Genomic DNA, 10,223 nt, shown 5'->3' with positions numbered 1-10,223 from the left:
CTGCCTCTGAAATATAAATCAGCTAAGCTTTGGCTTTCTGGAATATAATTTCTCCAGAAGGGAATCCTTATGAAGCCATGAAACAATTATCATTTCAGAATTGCCATAATGTTTTCATTAGCTCATTATTGTGAATAATAAATTTTAACCCTTTAAGATGGGCTTTAGAAAATATTTTTTGAGTATATGAAGAGAATTCTATTGTATTAGTCTGGGAGAAAACCAAGTGAAGACTTCCTCTTCAGATGAGGTGAAGTTGAAAGTGACTTTGGAAAGATGGTGACAGTGGATGGAAGTGGAAGAACTCCTACATTTACTTTGCTGCTCTTCAACTATAATTCATTTTTTTTTCAAAGCAAAATGTCCCTAAGTTAGGGGAAAAAAATTGGGATAATAAGGCTTTGGTGCAGAAGAGTCATTCTTAAGGCTGCTCTGAAGGCTGATTTAAGCTTTCTAAGCTGCTCTGAGGGGTCATTCACTGCCTGTGCTGTTCCAAAGGGTGGCATTAACTCTCTGGCTTTTCAGGTGTGGCAGGGCTTTGTTAGAGCATGAACTGCTTGGGTAAGAGCCTCTGCTTGAACAGAAGAGTGAATTTCTGAGTCATTGCAGTTCTAATACCTCCATAGGAGAAGCTGGGGGTTAAGAGGTTGTTACAGATGACCTGAAGGAGGCTCTGCTTGTCTGGGTCTGTGTTTAGAGCTGAATGGACTGTTTGGTACCAAACCCAAACTTGTCTGTTATATGGTCTTTTTCATTTAAAAATAAATAATGTATTCATAGGGTAGATATAGTTTAATTCCAAAGGCACTCTTTTCTGGAATTCAGTTTCCCTTCAAGGAATTGACATTAAAATTCCAGCCTGACATGCTGGAATGCCTTTGTAATAATGAATTTCTCCTTCACTGACCCACTCAGATTGTGTGGAGAAGACAACAAGCACAAATAATCACAAAAGCCAACAGTCTGAGCTGCTGCCTTGGGACACCACTGGCTCCTGTGAGATTCCTGCACTCCCTGTAAGTGGTTTATCAGCAGCTCCATGGAATGGGCACTGCAGGCTGCAGGTGAGCACAGGCTGGGATTGAGTGGGATTTCTGCTCTCTGGAAGAGTGAAAGGAAGTGATGTCTGCTTCCACAGGTATCTCAGTGAAATTCAAATGTTTAGAAAAAAGCTCAAGGAATTTTTTCCAATGAATTTCTTGACAAGCGGTAATATAAATATACTGTTACAATGCTTCCAAATCAGGCATGTCTCCAAAAGCCTGAAGGGTAGGGCACCTAATTCTGCTTTGGTTGTCTTAAAAGAACACAAAGGCTTGCAGCATCAGCGGCACAGCTGTGGCTGGTGCTGAGTGCAGCAGTGCCTAGGAGCACAGGCAGTGTCCCTGTGGCCAGCAGTGCCTGATGCCAGCGCTGTGACCTGGCAGTGGGAGTGGATCTGGAGCACTGTCACTCTCTGAAAGGGCTGTGTAATCCCTGGTTGGTTCCAGGAGTCTGAGCCCCCAGCTGTGAGTTCCTGGAGGGCTTTATGGGAAGCACGTTAGTAATTACATGCAGGAGGTCTGTGAGATTATGTCAGAACCAAGGGAAGCAATTCATTTTCTTTGTTGCCTTTGGTAGCAGACTTTGTGCAGCAGAACCAACACTATGAGTAGTAACACTTTATCTGAAGGAAAAGATCCCTCACTCCCCGTTCCCTGACACTTAATTATGTTTTGATGAATGTTTCTGGAGCTGAAATATTCCAAGCCTGGGAGGTGGCAGGCGTGGGATTGATGCCTGAAGGTGACAATGCTGGATATGTCTACAAAGGCAAAAGGCAAAGGCACTGTTTGTCAGCTTCCCTCAGTAATTCCTGTTAGGCAGATTATTTTTGTTTTGATATCCAAGTATCTTCCAAAGAGAGCGATTCCATTCAGTTTTATGAATTTTAATATGGGTTAAGCTGTTCTCCTTTTGATTTCAAGTTGACTAAATTGACACTGGTTTGACAGGTTTGTTTCTTTCAGAACAAAAGCTGAAATAGCAGAGTCCTGCTCTGAAAGCCAAGAGTTTTATCTGTCCACAAGAAAGCTGAATTAGCTTGCACAAGCTGCCTTTGAAAAGTGTCTGAGTTTTCAGTACAAATGTTTTGTATGTAACATGCAGCGTGGCTTTATGACATAAAAATGTGATCTTTAACTTGGGCTTGTGTGGTATTCCCATGCCTTCTGAACAGTGAGACAAGCAGAGAAGAGGAAAACACAATTCTTGTCTGGCTTGCTGTGCCTGTGCTGTGCTAAAGCAGAATGCAATGTGGAGATGGTTTACCCACAGTGAGGGTGTCAGGGCCAGGTGTGTGTGTGGGAGTGTCATGGGACAGTCAGGAGAGAATCAGAGATGAGTGCAGTTCTGTGCAGTTGTGAGCAAGGGTGAGTGCAGGGCAGATTCAGTTTAGATACAATGTACATTATATAGTATAATAAATAATTCTTTAGCCTCCTGATGATGATGGAGTCAGATGCATCATTCTCTCTCCCCTTTGTCAGTCACCTTTGATTTACAATAGGCTTGCCCAAAACAATCCGTCAAAACATGCCAGAAATGGAGTTGCAACTACTGCAAGCATGTGTAGTGAAATATTAAAGTTGAGGAAAGGAAAATGCCATTGTAGGTCTCTGGCACTCACCTGACCAGTCTGACAGCATTCCAAAAGCCAAGGACTTGCCTTTTAGAGAGGGAGTGGAATGAACTTCATTGACAGAACAGAGGGAGTGAGACCCCTGGGGATGGATGGATGGATGGATGGATGGATGGATGGATGGATGGATGGATGGATGGATGGATGGATGGATGGATGGATGGATGGATGGATGGATGGATGGATGGATGGATGGATGGATGGATGGATGGAGAGGGCTGCTGAGATCAAATCCACTGTGTGTTGTCCATGGCCTCAGTGAGAGGGACTGCAGGACAGTGCTGTGCCCTGAGGGCACCAAATTAAAACCTCTCCTTTGCAGAGGAGGAAAATTATTACCCACAAAGGACTTGGTATACTGATTATACTCTGCAGATTATTAGAAAGTGAAGATGTTCCAAATTTTCTGATGTTCTGAAAGAGTTCAGTTACTGTGCCTACAGGCAGAGAGGGAGAAGTAGAAGAGAATTCCATTTCATTAAAGACCAGTCACTGACTGCACAGAAAATCTCTTGAAGGCAAAACGAAGGCAGAAGTCCTGGAGGGAGAGCTCTGGGCACTTCAACCAAGCCCACAAGTGGCTCTTTCTCACTCAGTGATGGAGCCTGACCACCACAGCTGGGCTCAAGCTTTGGTAAGAGTTGGGAGCTCCTGTGGTGATGGGCTGGTTTGGAAACGAGCAATGGAACATCTGCCCTTGATCTGTGCAAGAGATGGGGGCTACTGAATTAATACTGGCATTTGTTTATGCTGTAACCTGAATTATTACTTCCAGGTTTGTTTTCCTGGGAAGAGCACATATGCCCCAGGACAACCCTGGATTGTCAGTAGGTGACTAATTAGCTGTGCTTAGCTGGCTGAATTGGGATGTTTTTACCAGGATCTTGCAATGCTGAGAAACTGGCAGGATCTGAAATACTTCAAACAGCAAAATCCTGTCAAAATCTCTCCCAAATCACCTTTCAGCTGAACAGAAGTACAACACAACTATTAAGAGAATGCTGTCATATTTCAAATATTTTTAGCATGGTTTCCACTGCTTTTGCATTTGTTCTCTGTCCTGTTCTATCCCCTCCTCAAAAATAACTTAAATCTTTTGGCCAGTCTCAGTGACAAGAAAGATCTCGCAGACAGCTGACCTAATCCCAGTTGCATGAAAATTAAGGGCTTGGTGGAGACGATAAATCCAAAGATTTCCTCTGCTTCAGGCAGGGATTGCCAAGGAAGTTTGGCTGGTTCCTAGGTGAGCCCAGCCAAACAAAAATCTGTGGTCTGCACACACAGAACCAGCGCAGCGCTGGCTTCCTTCTGCTCCAGCAGGAGTTGGAGGGCAGAAATAGGAGCCAAGCTGCTCCTGTGCTAGGGGACCCTGGGGAGGCTCTGGGGCAGTGGCCTCGCTGGGAGGGGTGAGGTGGGGAAGGTGGGAAGAGCAGACAAGCCTGCAAGGAATCAGGATTTATTAGTTCCTCTGTACGGCTGTGGAGAGCTGGGGCCATATGCCTGCCCTGGAAGACTTGAAATTATTTTTCCTGTTGAAAAAAAAGCCAAAAAGCCAAAACTTTCCCTTCCATTTAGAAGACCCATGTAACCAAAGAAATACTCAGTGAGGGAATGAGCCAGATGAGCTGAATACAGAGTTCTATCCTATGGAGAAATTAGGTGCTGTTGCAAAAGGGAGTATTCTTTGAACTGCTGTTATGGTTGCTGATGTTAGCAGTCAGCTGCAGGTTAGCTGAAAGTAAAACAAATTCAGGAGGGTAATTAAAGAATGAACTTCTCCACCATGTGCAGTTCCCCAGGAGAAGTGCAGGGACTGGCTGGGTTGTTGCATAACAACACACACAGGATTCAGACAGTTGAGGTCAGTTGTTTTCGCTGGCCCGTTCCGTCCGTGGAAAGAAAGAATGTAGTGAGTGTACTTCATCTTTTTTTTAAGCCTGCTAAGGGACCTTTAAAACTTGTCTTATAAAACATGGTTTATACCATTTTTTCATCCTCCCCTTCAGCTTCCCACCTCCTCAAAAAACAAACCCCAGCTCCTTCTCTCCAAGGTCTACTGTACCCTGCCTGCTCCATCCCTTGCTATGAAACTACTGATGTTGCAGAGGAAGCATCCCCATGTCCATGCAGAGGAAACGAGTTTTCTGGACTTCTGCTCTAGGTCTGTGTGGTTTTATGGTGTTATTGGAAGACCACCACCTTTTTCTCAGTTCAGGGCTTTTTTCCCCTCAGTTCCCTGGATAAATGTAGTGCCATGAATAAAATAAACACTGCTGTCAGCCTCTCTGCATATTTTTTCAGTGTGCTTCATTATACAGGATTCTTTCAAAAGAAATGTAACTCACAGTCTTGGCTGGTTCCCAGCACCATTAAAGGTCTGCTGGCACTTTTCTTAAGAATCTGGCATTTTGCTTCTCTTTTTTATAGAAATTCATTTCACCTTCTGCTCTGTAGAATGTCTGCTGCCCTTTAGCCCAGCTGTGGCTGCACAGTAACCCCTCTCTGGCACTTGCAGATTGCAGATGCCCTTAGAAGTGTTTGGAGGTGAAAGGAGCCAGTGATTTCCTCATTCACTACCAAACTGGCCCAGTAGATGAGACAGAATGAGATGTCAGTCCCTAATCCTGGAGTAAAAAAAAATAATAAAATGGTTCTGTGAATGGCTCATTGTTAAAAGCGCATGAAGTCGTGTTCCTGTCTGCAAGGTAAGGGTCTCACGGATCCCTCTGGCAGCATTGCCTTTCTTGATTTTGTTTCTGGGAGGGGGGGAGGTTTGTTTGTTTGTTTGATTTTGAAAGGGAAACCCTGTTTCCTGATAGTGATGGTGAAGTTTCAGCAGTGACACTTTTACCTGTCCCCTTAATCCAGTACAGCTCCTTGGCAGGGTCCTGTGGGGACTTCAGCTGCCTCTGCTCCCAGCTGTGGGAGCTGGAGCCATCCCTGGGGCTGGGGACTGTCACCTGAAGCCTGGGGGCTCCAGGGCTGCTCTGTTTGTTTTCCAGGGCCTCAGGGCTGGAATCCAGGTGGAGGTGGTGAAAGTCTGCAGGACTGATGTTGTAGCTGAGGACAGGAGTAGGACTCACCACATTTTGGCTACTGAAGCTGCAGTTTTTTACCCAGATGGAAAGCCCAGGAGTCCCTCCCTGTGCTGTGGTGTGTGCCCAAGAGAGCCTGGCCAAATGGGCATGGCGTTTTCAGCCAGTGGAACTTGCAACCAGCTTTTAGAGGCTGCCCTTCATCTCAGCTTCTTTCTGTTGTCCTCTCTGCTTCTCTCTGAACTTTCCTCAGCTGGCAGGGCTGTGCTCTGACCCTTTCCTCAGCTCTAGGACTGGTTTTTGACTCCCAGCTGTGGAACCCAGGTCTCCTCACTGTTCCTGAGGTGCCTTTGCTGGTGGTGTCCAGCTGGGGGGCTGCAGTGCCAGCTGTGGCTGGATGTGGCGACACGGGATTGTCACACTGCTCAGCAGCATTGCAGAGAACTGACCTCATGACTCCCCAACATCCCAGACAGTCTTCCTTCTGCTTGAAATCTGTCAGAACTCACAGCTTCTTCTTCCTCTATTAATTCCTACTTCTGACTCAGCAAAATTATTTGTCCACCTCCCATGCGGCTCATGGCTTCAGAACCAGTGCGCACACCACACTCCCACACTGGGAAAATGCACAATTCCCTGCACTGAGGCACTCAAGGCTACCAGATGTTTTCCTAAAGCAAGTCATTTATTAGCTTTTGAGGGTGGGGCTTGGCTTTTTTCTTTTCCCCAACTGAAAAGCTGAGAAAAAGCTTCAGCACTTTTTACGTTGAGAATTTCAAGGGGGAAAAAAGCCTCCTGTCTGATGCCAAAGTTAAACTCTAATCACTGCTCAGCTCTCCTGGAATTTGGCAGCATACCAGTGCTCCTTCCCCTTGGTAAATCACGTGGAAATACCGGAGCCTTTTCTTAAAGAACCTCTCAGCTCTTTTCAGGTACTTGCACAGATGTAACTTTCCTGTTAGGATTCTAATGCCTTTTACACTCTTGACAGCATTAAAGCACCATTCCTAATAAGCACCATCATTCAGATCTACAAAATTTTATGTTTGAGTATTAAAATACTTTTAAGTGTGTTTAAACTACATACATGCACTTTAAAATCTGGTTTTAAAATTATATTCTACTGGAATAGAATCACAGTTTTAATCTTGGAAATAGCACTTAAATGTGCTTAATGAAAAGAACCCAAAACTGGTTCACAAGTTTATGAGAGGTTGTAGGAACAGCTGAGATTAAGGTTGAGAGATGAAGGTCTCTTTGTTCAGTTTGTTCACTGAGAATATTTAAGATTCTCTTTCAACTGCTTTTTGCACCTAACTCACCAGCTGGTTTTAATTTATGACCAGTGTCCTGGAGATTTTTTCTGATGGGAGGTTTTTAATTCTGTCAAAGCTGACCCAACTGTTCTGTAACAATCAGATCATTTAATTACACTGTCTATGAACAGCATACTTGGTTTTTCCCTCAGTGCTGCTTCTTCCTTGTTTTCACTCTTCAGTCCCATTTCAGCTGGATGTGAAGTGATTAATTCCCTGATGTGATTAGCTCGAGACTGGTGGTGTCTTGAGTGCTGAGGAGTGACCCAGTTCCCCATTTTCCTGGTCCCCTGAGCAGGCACACAATGGAATGGCAGGCTGTGCTGGAAACTCACAGAGCCAAAGTTATCTGAGAGCGATCTGATCCGCGGGGATGAATGCAGTGACCTTTTTCCTGGATCACTCCTTCTATTTACATATTAAACGCAGACTTTTTTTTTTTCCTTCCCGTGCTGCAGAGCTGAAAAGGTGCCGTATCAGGCAAGAATGTGTGTAAAGGATTCCTTTGTTAAATGCTGGCAGCAGCCTCAGCCAGCCTTGCCAAGTCAGTCCAGCCCACCCACCCACCCATCCAGGAGCACGCCAGGGATCCCAGCACAGCCTGGGCTGGGTGTGGGCTCTCCTGGCAGGGCTGTGCCCTGGGAGCTGGGACACTCAGGGGCTGTGACAGACACTCGGGAGCTGCCCTGGGAGCAGGGACACTCAGGAGCTGGGACAGACACTCGGGAGCTGCCCTGGGAGCTGGGACAGACACTCAGGAGCTGGGACAGACACTCGGGAGCTGCCCTGGGACACTCACACTCTGGGACCAGCCCTCCTCTTGCCCCAGAACACCTTGCTGGAGCAGAGCTCTCTCCCTGTGCTCTCCCTGCCCCTGAAACTGGCTGCCCAAAAGCAGACAGGTTTGGTGTGTCTGCAGCTCCCAGCACCCCCAAACTGCTCTCATGATTTAAATACATTTACACTTCGTGTTCTCCACGCCAGGGGAGAAGGAAGTTATTAAGAAGTTTGCAGAAGGGTGTGCTGGAGGAACTAAGCAAACAGCCAGAGTAAAGATCTCCTACCACCTCACCTTTTGCTAAACCACTCAACCATCTTCCCCCTTTGTCCTTCTTCAACACACCTTTAGATTCTCTTTCAACACGCGGATATGTTTTGGTTAGAATTGCAAAAGATTGACCAAAATAATACTCACTGGATGTTTCAGAAATGTTTTCCTTCCTTTGCTCAGGACAGTTTTCCAGAACTGCAACAGCAGTCCTTCAAAATAAAGGTTAAATGTCTCTTCAGGTAAATATGCATAACTTGTGTTCTGAAACACCCATGGAGCCTTCAGTTGCAATCCAGAGATGCTCTCCTAAATGACAACCACATATTGTGAGAGTTGTAATTTCTATAACTCCCTAGAGTTATACAAGAACTGAGATAAGAGACTGTAAACACCTATTAGTCCAGCCCTGTGCCACAGTGGGATTTTCCCCTTACATGATTTCCTATTGTTAGGCCAGGTTCATGTGACCTAAGCAAGAGTTATCCTCGGGTTTCTCCATGCTTTACTCATGTTTTCTTATTTTTTTGTTTCCCTGATGCTCACCCTTCACCAAAGGGCAAAGACTTTGTTTTACACATCTCCCAACTCTTCACCTTGCTTGAGAATACGGCCTCACCCTGCTGCTCAGGGTGCAGCAGAGAAGCTGTGGAAGGACTTTGCACGGTCAGCTGCAGCTCCACTTAACCAAACTGTGACTGTTAGTGGTGAACAAACCCCTGACTCTTCCCCTGGCTCTCTCTCCTTGCCCCTCCTTCTTTGGAGGTGTTTATCCAGAGGCCAAACGAAAGAAGAAAAATATCTTGAAATTAAAAATCACGTGAACATGGTAGAACCTATGAAAAGAGGAAACAAAGGAGTTTCAAGGGAACTGAAAGGGAGTTACCTGTGTGTCCACCTGTGTGTAGACACACAGGTAACTGGAAAGGAAATCCCCAGGTGGATAATTCACAGTATTCGTGGAAAACAGAAGAACTGCAGCAGTTAGACTCTTGGAGGCCAGAGGAAGATGCTAGAATTGTAATGTGTTAAAGTCCTGTAATGTGGAACAGGTGACACTGTAAACTATCAGTGACAAGAAAAGGAGCACGGCTCTATCACAGCCTGGCTGATATCCAAGGCAGATCACAGGATGCGACACGGAACAACTGAACTGCACCGTGGTACACAGCAGTACGGCTGTGTTAAAAAAAATAACTCAGCTGCATTTCCCTCACCTGGACTTGCCGGGTTATGTTGCAATTTGTCTTTATTTGTCGTGACATAGCACAAGGAAAAGCACCCTCAAAACCTGATTCAGAGCCAGTCAAGGCTACCTTGGAAAACGTCACTGTTTCGAAAGACAACACTGGTGGAAGAACGGCGCGGAGGTTTCCGCTGCCGGAGCCGCTCGGGCGCAGCGTCAGAGCAGGGGCTCGGCCGTGAGCCCGGGGCAGGTCCCGGAGCCCGGAGCCTGCTCCGAGCCCGGCCCGCGGGGGCCGAGCCGGGGCCGTGGGCGCACCCCGGAGCCAGCGGCGGCCGCAGCAAGCCGAGCGGGGCGGGCCGGGCGGGGCGGGCGCGGTGCCCGGGGCAGGTGCGCGGCCCTCCCCGCGGGGCGGGCGCGGCGCAGGCACCGCCCGGCTGCGCGCCCTCCGGGGCGGGCCCTGCCCGCCCTTTCCGCTCCGCGCAGGGGGAGGAGCGGCTGCGGCACCGCCGCTCGGAGCTGGGCTGCTCTGCCGGGACCGGGACCAGGATCAGGACCGGGATCGGATCGGTACCAGGACCAGAACCGGGATCGGGACCAGCATTAGGATCAGAACCAGGACAGCGGAGCCGGGAGCGCGCCCCCGAGTGGCGGGGCGGGCTGCGGCGCTCAGAGCTGCGCGCCCCCGGCCGGGGCACGGCTCCGCATCGGGACAGGGCAGCTCCGCTCCGCGCACCCTGCACGCTTCTCCGCACCGCACCGGGGCAGCGCTCCGCGCCTCTCCGCACCGCACCGGGGCAGCGCTCCGCGCCTCTCCGCAGGGCAGCGCGGCCCCGCTCCGCGCGATGCTGCCCGGGCGCTCCCCGCACCGCAGCGCCTGAGGCGGGCGCGGGGCGGCCATGCAGCCCTCGCTGCTTTAGCTGAGCGCGGCGCTCGGCCCGGAGCCCGCGGCCACCCCCCG

The sequence above is a fragment of the Melospiza melodia genome, chromosome 13 (assembly GCF_035770615.1).
Source record: "Melospiza melodia melodia isolate bMelMel2 chromosome 13, bMelMel2.pri, whole genome shotgun sequence".
Taxonomy (NCBI): Eukaryota; Metazoa; Chordata; class Aves; order Passeriformes; family Passerellidae; genus Melospiza; species Melospiza melodia.
The sequence above is the reverse complement of the archived record's forward strand: the minus strand, read 5'-3'. Positions refer to the sequence as shown.